General features: G+C 34.9%; 1 long non-coding RNA gene and 1 pseudogene across 1 annotated transcript in view; both read left to right on the plus strand.

Moving 5' to 3' along the window:
* Window positions 1-8675, plus strand: part of LOC102153641 — a 49040-nt gene extending 40365 nt beyond the window's left edge. Inside the window, exons 3-4 of the long non-coding RNA XR_005362468.1 lie at window positions 6703-6752; window positions 8385-8675. This is a non-coding gene — a long non-coding RNA (uncharacterized LOC102153641). The remainder of the gene's footprint in view (window positions 1-6702; window positions 6753-8384) is intronic.
* Window positions 8676-9981: 1306 nt separating this feature from the next.
* On the plus strand, window positions 9982-11043 carry LOC119872640 (annotated as a pseudogene).
* Window positions 11044-11276: the final 233 nt, after the last annotated feature.

The following is an 11276-nucleotide window of genomic DNA, read 5'->3' on the forward strand; positions in this document are numbered from 1 at the left end:
AAAACACAGCCAAGGGCATGAAAGTAAGCTGGAAAAGGGGATTAAAAGTAAATCAAATTTTTAAAAAAGGTTGAAAGAATTTGTGATATAAAGCTAGATATGAATACAGGAAAAATAAAGGATTATATATATAATTGATGTCCTGGTAGAAGGGCAACCAATGAATGAGAAAAAAAAAAGATATAATTCAAGAAAATTTTAAGAAGAAAAGTAAAGACTAAAAATATGCCAGTTGAAAAGGAAAATTATATCCCAGGGAAACCTGGTACGTATCACCCTGGAAATATATATATATATATATATATTTATATATATATATTTATATATATATTTAATATATATATATATATATATATTAGTAATATAACTGGACTTTAATGGTAAAGAAAGAAACCTAAGGGCATATAAGACAAAACAATTTAAAAAATCAATTTAATCTGTAAAGACAGAAACAGTTGCCTGGCTGCAACTGGCTGCAAACCTCTCCTTACATTCAAAGGTAGAGCTATTATTATCTATATTATCTATATTTTCTTTTCAGAAATTACATTGTTTGTGCTTTCTTTTCAGCCAGAACTATCACATAGGTTCAGTCAACTGATAGATATTTTCAAACTTTAGTCATTAAATCTTATTAAAGAACAACTAAAAAATAAATGTTTATCCAACCAAAAAGTAAACAGCAAAACACGTAAAAGGACAGATGGTGAACAGAGAATTCATTTAAAAGTAACAAGAAAGTGGGAACAACTGCCTGCTCCTGATTCAGGACTTCTTACTTGTTCATGAATTTTCCAAGGCCAAGTACATGTATTTTGGGGTCAGAGCTTTCTAGTCTTGTATTCACATGTGGTCATGGATTTTAAATTTTGCAATCAAACGACATTTTGGCTACAATAGACAGGACACTTTGGTCTCTACTTCAGTTTCCCTTTCTATTATATTTCCCCTTCCATTGGAAAAGCCATGGACATTATTTGGACCAGCTAAAGGAAAACTGATCTTCGAATATTTTTAGTTGGAGTTTAATGTGATATATTCATGTGATTCATTGTCATTTCCACAGACTATGGTAGAACTGTCTTACTCCCACCACTCAGTGTCAAGTTAAAATGTTGTAAAGCTAAAGGTCTTTTGTCAAGGTAAGTGCTTAAGCACCCAGAAGTGTGTGAGTAGCAAAAGAGGACAAGTTTTGAAAAAGATGGGGGCTGGGCCTAGTTCCTGAAAAATCTTTTCAATCATCAAACATTTTTTCACCATCACCTAGTCAAAAAACTGCATGTTTTCTCATAAAGCATACACAACTATAAATGCACTATGTTCATTTTTAACATTTTTTATGGGAATTATGTGAAAGAGAAACCCTGTTCATATAGAGCATTATCTATATCAATGCTAAATTGGTAAACCTGTTTGTGTGGGAACTCAGATGCTGGACTGTGTCCTAGTGTACACAGTGACATATATTGCCCTTATCACTAAGGGCTCCAGATGAAATTGTGTGGAAAATGGCCACTGGTGCAGCACATAAAACACAAACAAAACATGGATTAATAAGAGACTTTATTATTTCAGAGTGCTTAATCACAGCGCAAGAAAATGTAAATGCTCTAAAATCGTACAGCTTATTATGAAAGATAACCTGATAAAGATCATCCTAAATTTTATAAGTATATAATATAAATTTGCATACCATTACCAAAAACAAATTATGAAGCTGCCAAAAACTTTTTTAGCTATAAAAATATCATTTGATCATTCTAGAAAAGAGATGAATTATATTTTGGTTGATATTATAGAAAATACTATAAAATCAATGTCACATGAAAAGGTGGTCAAAATACGTAGCCAAAAAATAAAAGAACAAATGTATTATGAAGATTTGTCTGACTGTTAATAAAAATATACAATGTCCCTAGATTTTGGGAAGCTAAGTTGTTCAAGCTCTGGGACCTATGAAACTGAGATCTGTCCCTGGCTTAGAGAAAAATATATCTTACATAATATAAATGAAAGCAATGTAGAAATAAAAATATAACTAATGAAGAAAGAGGTGTGAAATGGTCAGATTCTGTGTAAGTAGGCTGACTCCTTTGTAATTTTTGATAACTGACAGTCAATAGACATATAGACAAAACCACAATGAGATACCACCTCACACCAGTGAGAATGGGGAAAATTAACAAGGCAGGAAACAACAAATGTTGGAGAGGATGCGGAGAAAAGGGAACCCTCATACACTGTTGGTGGGAATGTGAACTGGTGCAGCCACTCTGGAAAACTGTGTGGAGGTTCCTCAAACAGTTAAAAATATACCTGCCCTACGACCCAGCAATTGCACTGTTGGGGATTTACCCCAAAGATACAAATGCAATGAAACGCTGGGACACCTGCACCCCGATGTTTCTAGCAGCAATGGCCACGATAACCAAACTGTGGAAGGAGCCTCGGTGTCCAACGAAAGATGAATGGATAAAGAAGATGTGGTTTATGTATACAATGGAATATTACTCAGCTATTAGACATTTTAAAAATTTTATAACTAAGCAATATGGGTATATTATTGAAAGTTACAGGTAAAAAGACTCAAATATTTACAAAACCATATATATGTATATAACTATAACTACATAACTATATATATGCATATACATATAACTAAAGTTTTAGATGAAGGAAGAAAAAAAGAGTTGTAAGAATGAAAAGAATGGTTTGTTTTCCTCTGTTCTATGGTACAGGGGTCTCAATAATTATTTATAAAGTTAAAAATACCAAGACAGAGGCATAAGAATATTTTCTAATGGCATACTATAAAATTCTTAACATTACTTTCATATAAATTCATTAAGCTTCATGTAATCCATCACAATACTAATTTTGGAGGGTGGACAAAAGAATGTGAAAGTAATTGGAAATTGTAATTACTTGTCATTCATATTTGGGTGCTAAAAACATTCCTTCATAAAAAGAAATATTAAAGTTAAAAATGAAAAGAAACAGATTGAAAACTCACAAATATAAAATAAAACACATATGATATAGTGACATTAATATGTTAAGAAACACTGAAAACTGAAAGTGTAATAAAAATTAAATTTTATCAGAAAATTCCTTTAGAAAATAAGAATTTAATTTATTAGACCCTCTTAATCTAATTATAAAAATCCAGGTTTTCACAAACAATGAAACAATGTTTGTTCACAAACAATGTTTGAGATCTTTCCAAATTTATGTGACAGACCTGACATAATAATCCCAGCGCCATCTTTTGCAAACCTTTTTATAAACTTAAAGTATAGCAATCCCTCAAAATGAGTATCCTGTTGCATATTTTGTATATGCCTCTAGAAAGATGCTACTCTTAACTGGCCTTCTCAGGGCAAAAAAAAAAAATCAGATTCTGTTTATAGTTAGAGAATAAATAAGTAATTGCAACTCTTTGCAAGTCTATCTATTGAGTAAAACAGAAGAAGGCTCACCACTCTTGGGATGTTGGTTTCAGGGCTGACTGAACAGCCAGCCATCTTGGAACCAGTGTTAGCCTCTGACAACAACTGAGCAGAAGTGTGATGAGATTTGCGTGTAGAGAGAAATGGAAGGATGAACAGATGACCCTCCCCACCACCAGCAATCTGAGTCTCAAGAAACACTCATTTTTGCACCCATGACATACCTTCACAATGACTGTCCTATCACACCCACTTTGAAAAATCCACATCAAAGTCAATGCAAACAGACAGAAACATTCACCTTCAAAACTCTTGAACTAAATCACAATCTGCAGGGCGATGTGTGGGGGCAGTCGTCTATTTATTTCCAATTACCTGAGAATAGCAAGAAAAATTTGCTTCCAATATTCTTGCACCCCAGCTGCTCGTCAGCTTTCTGAGACGTGACATGGAGGGTCATTAATGCCAGAAGCACTTCTTTTCCAGGAGAACTGACTAAATGTTTCGCTGTGCTGGCTGCTGTTGGCTCAGCTGCTACTTGCTTTGGTTGTACTTCAATTTCTCTTTTCATTTTAGATTTTGGTCTCCCTTTTTTCCATTATACTGAGTAATATATGACTCTGAATGATGTGTGTAATAGGAAACTGATGTTATATGTGTACTTTATTGACACAGCTGCTGAAAAAAACGGCTTAGCCTATATCTCTAAGTAGTGCAATTTATTGTTCACTATCCCCCACTCACCTACATATAATGGTAAATGAGAGAAGAGAGTGAAGAATTGTAATTTCGACTTTTTCCCCAAACACTTAAAAAGAACTGAACTTCCAATCATTAAACTTGAAGCAGGCTGTTTCTTCCCCAGGACATTGGGTCTTGAAATAAATATTTCACTGCAACACAATTGTCCATTGGCCCTAGAGTCCCTGGCTCACTCAGAAAGAGGACAACTCTGAGCTGTTATCATCACCACATCACTCAAAAGCCAGAGGCTGCCCTCTGAGAATATCCCTATCCTCTTTACTAAGAGAGTAGAGTGATCCATCCTTCCTTCCACTTAATATAGAAACTTTTTAAACGTTCCAAATTGGCCTATGGTAATGTTGAAACTCTAGGAGAGGAAATTCTTCAGATTAATGTTAGAGAAAATTGCCATTTTGCACTTTTCGTTTGCAGTTATGAATTATGGTTGATGTGCATCAATCAGCTAATACCCATCAGTATCCCCCTGGCATAGGGAATATGAACCTCTATTTTCAAATTAATTATATTTTATATAAATAGTGGTTTGTTTATGTACTTAAATATTTGTGTGAGAATAGTCAACTGACTTATTTAATTAAAATACATATATTCATACATTGCCATTATAAAAAATGTTTGATAAAAAATGTAAGGGCAAGAATTGTTTAACATTTTTCCAGAGATTAAAAAAAATGTATTTTTGTGTGTATCAGAGAACTGGGAAGAAAGGGTCCAAGAACTTTTAATGAGGACAAGAACTACCAATAAAAGGAAATATTCATGTAGACTAAAACACCAACCTAGCATTCTACTGGCTACTGATAGATGGTATATAACATATGTATTTGTGAATGTGTATATTTGTGTATGTATTTTGTTTGCATGCAAATGTATTTATGCAAGAATGTGTATTTTGAAGTGCCAGAATGAGAATACAGTATTCTTTGAGAAAGAAATTTAATCGGAAACATATCCTGCTTAGTAATGAGATGATGGAAATAAAAATGCTATGTGAACTGTAACATATCACACATAAGCTAATTATTGTTATTTGAATTGTACTTGTTATTGTAATTATTAAAGCATAGTAAAATGATCACTTTCACTGGAATGGTGAGGCACTTCTTTAAGTAGTTTGCTCAAGATATCAATTGTTCTACTTTCAAGTGTTACATTTTAGAATATGAGTGCATGGCTCCAATGCAGTACAAGTCTTTAATTGTGAAAATTAAATTTTTCTGGTACAGTGTGATCTTTGCTAAACTACCTTGGCTATTGCCCAGTAGCTTTTGTTTTAGGTAAATACAGATAAATTATTTTTTTATTTGTTTGTTTGCCTTCCCAGTTATGTGGCATGCTTGTAATCACCAATGCACAATCAAGATAGAGCTTGGTTGGCTTCTGTAAGTCACAATTATCTAAATGGAGAATCTAGCTTTTCCAATCTGTAATAAAATCACTGATTCCTCTATGCTAATGCATTTATTTAATGAATATTTATTATGTGTTAATACTCTGTGCCAGGCACTCTTCTAACACTGCTAATATAGCTGTGAACAATAGAAACAGTCTGTCTCCCTGACACACTGGTTCCAGTGGAGAAACAGTTAAATAACCAAATAAATATTTAAACTCTTATCATTATAAGTACTGCTAGGAAAGACTAAAAGGTTGGGTGAGACAAGGAAAACTGAATGTCTGGTAAAATTTGAGTGAAAGAGAGAGAGAGAGAGAGAGAGAGAGAGAAGGGAGAGGATTGGTGAGAAAAGGCCCCTCTGAGAAAGGGAAATTTACCAAAAGGAGGGATCAGTCACATGGGAGTGGTAAAACAGCAGGTGTGAAAGGTTTGAGCAGACAGGGTCTTGGAATGCTCAAGGTTAGCCCTGGAAGGTAAGGAGAGGCTGCTTTAATGAAATCATACCAAGAGCTTTGGATTTTGCCTTTGGTGAAATAAAAATCTATAGGGATTAAGAAGAAGAAAATTGTATTAAATAAACTTATGTAGTCTGGAGATAGAAGGTGGTAGTGGGGAGGGGAAAAGTTGTCTTATCTGGCAAGGAATATTTTATAGAAGTTTAGGTAAGAGCTAATGAAGGCATTTTCATCAATAAAATGACAGAATATTTATGTAGACTAAAATGCCAGTCTACTTTCTGAGTCTGCTGGAAGAGATGGAGAAGTGTCAAATCAGACCAGATATATTTGAGCACAAGAAAACATAGTATTGACTATAGATTGACTATGAAGAGTGACAGACATATTTCAATATGATCTTCTAGTAGCAAAATATATGGAAATAAGGAGACACCAGAGGAATAAAACTGTGGAGCCAGCTCAACAGTTCATTTTTATACCTCTATTTAGTTTGAGATGCCTCTATTTAGTTTGAGTTATCTTTTTGGTGCTGGAAATGCACATCTGAGAGGTTCTGGCATAGAGATGGAAAGTAGATATAAATAGCACTTGTTGAAAATATTATAAAACCTGTATTATTACCCTTATTTTATAGATGACAGATTGAGTTTTGGAAATGTTGAAAAATTTGACCAAGAGCAAAGGGTAAGTGATAAGCAATTGTTCTGAGTCCAAAGCCAATCTCCTCATCCCATTAGAACTTCCACAGCTCCTAGTGCAATGTTTTGTACCTAGAAGTTTTTGATAAATATCTATCAATAATTGATGTCATCACTCAACTTTTTACCTTTGCTTCAATCCTGTCACTCCAACAAATACATTTCATGAAGAAAGGGACCACTTAATAACAACAAATGATGTTCTGCATAGAAGAGTGAAAAATAATAGGTACTCACTAAATACATATTGACTGACATCCTGAAATTAAGTTTATTTTACATTTTTCTCATCAATGGAATTGCACAAGAAACAGTCAGGATGTACTCTATTCCATGAAAGATTTCATAGTTTTTGATATTTCACCAATATCACGCAATGTTAAGATCATCTTCTATGATTCTTTATGATAAGATTACTTTAATTCTAGAGTTCTAAATCACTGTTTTATTTTGAGTTGAGTTTGTTAGTGTTCCATGTCAGATAACAGGTATATATATATATATCCAAAGTCAATTTCTTTAGGTCAGATTATTCTTCAGACCTTCAGATCAAAATTAATTCATTCAACATTTACTCAATATCTACTATGTCTGGGGATACTGCAAGATGTGATCGAGACAAAAATAAAAACTAGTCATGAGAAACTCAGAATTCAATAGGAAGAATAGATAAATACATAAATACACAATAGAAGCATAGAATGGGGGAGCAGATACTGTTAGTTTCATTAAAGGTCAAATGTATATATCATTTAACTAAGGCAATGGGATGCCCTGATATTTGGTCAAATGTTAATCTGGGTGTGTCTGTGAGAGTGTCTCTAGATGAGATCAACATTGGCATCAGGAGACTCTGTAAGGCAGATTTCCCTTACTAATGTGGGTAGGCCTCTCCAGATTCATTGAAGACCTGAAGAGAATAAAAAAGGCTGAAAAGAAGGAACTTCTTCTGCCTGACTGCCCTGAACTGGGACATCAGTCTTTTCCTGCCTTTGGACTCACCACTGGCTCTTCTTAGGTTTCAAATCTGCCAGGCCTACAGACTGGAACTTTCACCATTGGCTCTCCTGGTTCTCAAGCCTTTGGGTTAAGACTGGAACTACACCATTAATCTTCGGGTTTTGCCTTTTGGAAGCTACAGATCTTGGTACTTCTCAGCCTCTATAATCACACAAACCAATTCCTTGCAATAAATCTCTTCATATATTCTTTATATATGTATCCTATTATATAAACTGCATATATGTGTTATATTGTATATATAATATGTACATGTACATATGTATATGTATGTGTGTATGTATCCTCTTGTATATATATGTATATTTGTTTCTGTCTATCTATCCATCTATACATATATTGTTTATTTTGTTTCTCTGGAGAACCCTGACTAAATGCAGTACATAACCCCAAATCCAACTAAATTTGGCTAATCCCTCATGCTCTAATCTGCCATGTGTTTCATTGAGCCATTCACAGTAATCTCATCCTCCTTTCTAACGATTTTTTTAAAAGGATATGATTTATAACTCTGGATAATGCAGGTGAGTCTACTTGGTATTTTCTATGAAAACATTCTCTTTGTTCTAAAAAGGGAAAACATGTTCTCTTCTTCTAGATTTTACATGTTTGGATTTGATGCCTGAACCCATGTCAATCATCTGGTGACACAACGAAGATGGGAGAAAGATAAGATTGAAATGACCAGTGTTCTTGATACCATTACTGACCTGCTGAATTAACTAACTGTGGAGCTCCCAACCTTTAGTTACTTGTTCTGAGGGATAATACATTTCCTTTTGTTTAAGCCATGCTGACTTGCATTTTCTTCTTATGTGTGCCATAAACTGTAAATCTGGTAAATGTTATAATAAAATGCTACTGTAAATCTGGTAAATGCTGCAATAAAAATCACATGGTATAATGAGGGTACAAAAAGGAAGGTAATTCTTTCCAGAATTGTGGCAAGAACTTGAGATTTCAATATCAGTCTTAGAAGTTCTAAGTATGAAGTTGCTACAGATATCCAGGTATAAATGTTCTACAAGTCATTTGTTATTTAAGTCTAGAGTTAAGAAAAAAGCACTGGACCAGAAACACAAAGATTTGTAAGTTTGAGATATGTATTTTGCAGTAAAAGTCTTGATGTAGATGTCATTCTTCAGGTAAAATTGCAGGGAATAAAACGTTAAATGACACCTTATAGAAAAAAGAGAAGTGCCAACCAATATACAATACATGGTCAGAAGAAGAGGAACCTAGAATAGAGACTAAGAAAGTCGTCACAGGAAGATGGAAGGAAAGATCTAGGAAAGAGTTGTAACACAAAAATCAGATGTATAAATGGATCCAAGTGGGATAAAACATAATTAGCAGCAACAAATACCTTAATGCTTCAGAAATATAAAAGCAAACATTGGCTAGGACACTTGGTTATTGGGATTGTGTATCAGTTATAGATTATGCTTGGATGCATATGACAGAAACCTGTTGTTCATGTAACAAAGTCTAGAAATAGAAAGTTCCAGGACTCCTGCAGGGGCTTCACAACCTCATCAATGTCTCAGGTGTCTTCATTTTTTTCTTTTCTACCCAGAGTTTTTCATCTTTAGGTCATATTATGATCACAGCATGGCTGGTCTATCTCTAGCCTCACATCTACATTACAAATAGAAAGGAAGAAGGAACAACAACAAGAGGAAAAGTGTAATACTTTTTTTTAAAAAAATATAAATCAGCAAAACACATCTTTCCCAGAAATCTTCTGTAGACTGCCTATTATAGCTTCAAAGCTGACAAGTAATGTGGGTAATGTAGTTTTTTTAAATTAAGCTGGCTCAATATTGTAAAGATTCTCTCTCTCTTAGTAAAAAAGAAAATGGAAATGGGTATTAGAAAGACAACTATCGGAATCTGCCACAGATATCATTTACAATCTGAGTGAGAATAGTTTGAGAGGTGGTGTTAAGACAAAAGCCAAAATTAAGCCAAAAGAGGGCCAACTGGAAGAAGAAGATATGGTAAAAGCAGACATGGGCAGGAAGTATACTTGAGAAGGAAAGGAAAGATGGGGCCGTACAAATGAACGCTGTATAAATTTCTATTAATGTTTACATCTATGGGAACAGACCCCTGGATCTTTCCACTTTGTACTCCTTTTTGCACCTATAACTTGAGTGAGCATTCAACAAATGCCTGTAGAATTAATGAGCAATATGGAGATTGTTGATTTTGGGGTCAGTCACTAGTCTCTCTTTACCTATAAGCACAAAGTACGTGAAAGAGAATGGTTGAAATGTGACTGAAATGTGGGGAGGTACCAGATCATGTAAGCCCTATTAAGGCTTCTGTATTGCAACACAGGAATCTTGAAAATCACTGAATGACCTAAACTTACAAAGGCACAATCAAATTTACAGTTTAAAAAGGATCTGCTTTGGGCCAGAGGTAGGGCTGAAGGTGGGGAGTCAAACTAGAAGTCAGGAGCAGAAGTCTAGGCAACAGATATGATTGCTTGGACTGGACTGGTGGGGGTGGTAATTGTCATACTCCATGTTCTTTATTATTATCTAATAGAAATATTAATAAATAACCCATTTTATTACTGCCCCTGTGCCAAACATAATTCTAAGTGCTTTGCCTTATCTGTATTGTGCATTTATATCCTCCCTCCAACCCTCTGAATTATAAGGCATACAGCGCTTCACTGAGCCACCACCAAGGACTCAGTGGCCTCTTTCTTGTGCCCCCTCACTTCCTGGCCCTCTGTTCCCTCTGTGCCACTCACTGACCCCTTCCTACCTTCTCCAGCTCCTGCTTTCTTCAGGCCACTTCTACCAAGGAAAAGGAATCGTATAGTATATCTTGCTATCCAGAAATCTCCACTCTTTCAAGTCCTTGGCTGATGCAAGTCAGGGTGATGATCTGCTTCTTGTTGACACTGAGGATCATATTCATATAAGAATTCACCAGGGAAACAGCAGGAAGACCCTTATTACTGTCCAAGGGATCACTGATGATTACAATAAAAAGAAACTAGTGAAGGTATTTAAGAAGAAATTTGCCTGCAATGGTACTGTAATTGAGCATCCAGAATATCGAGAAGTAATTTAGCTACAGGGTGACCAGCACAAGAACATATGCCAAAAAAAAAAAAAAAAAAAAGAAAAAAAAAAAAAAAGAAGAACATATGCCAGTTCCTCGTAGAGACTGGAGTGGCTAAGGATGACCAAACCCAGTTCATGGGTTTTAAGTGCTTTTGGCTCACTGAAGCTTAAGTGAGGATTTCCTTGCAATGAGTAGAATTTCCCTTCTGTCCTTGGTCACAAGTTTAAAAACCTCACAGCTTGTATAATGTAACCATTTGGGGTCTGCTTTTAACTTGGATTAGTTTAACTCCTTCATGCAATAAACTGAAAAGATCCATGCTGTCTAGTCTTAAAGACCTCATTTAAACACAGGTCAAGCAGTAGGCACCTGGCCGTGTCCCACCTCAAACCAAGCAGTAATG

The sequence above is a fragment of the Canis lupus genome, chromosome 7 (genome assembly GCF_011100685.1).
Source record: "Canis lupus familiaris isolate Mischka breed German Shepherd chromosome 7, alternate assembly UU_Cfam_GSD_1.0, whole genome shotgun sequence".
Lineage (NCBI taxonomy): Eukaryota > Metazoa > Chordata > Mammalia > Carnivora > Canidae > Canis > Canis lupus.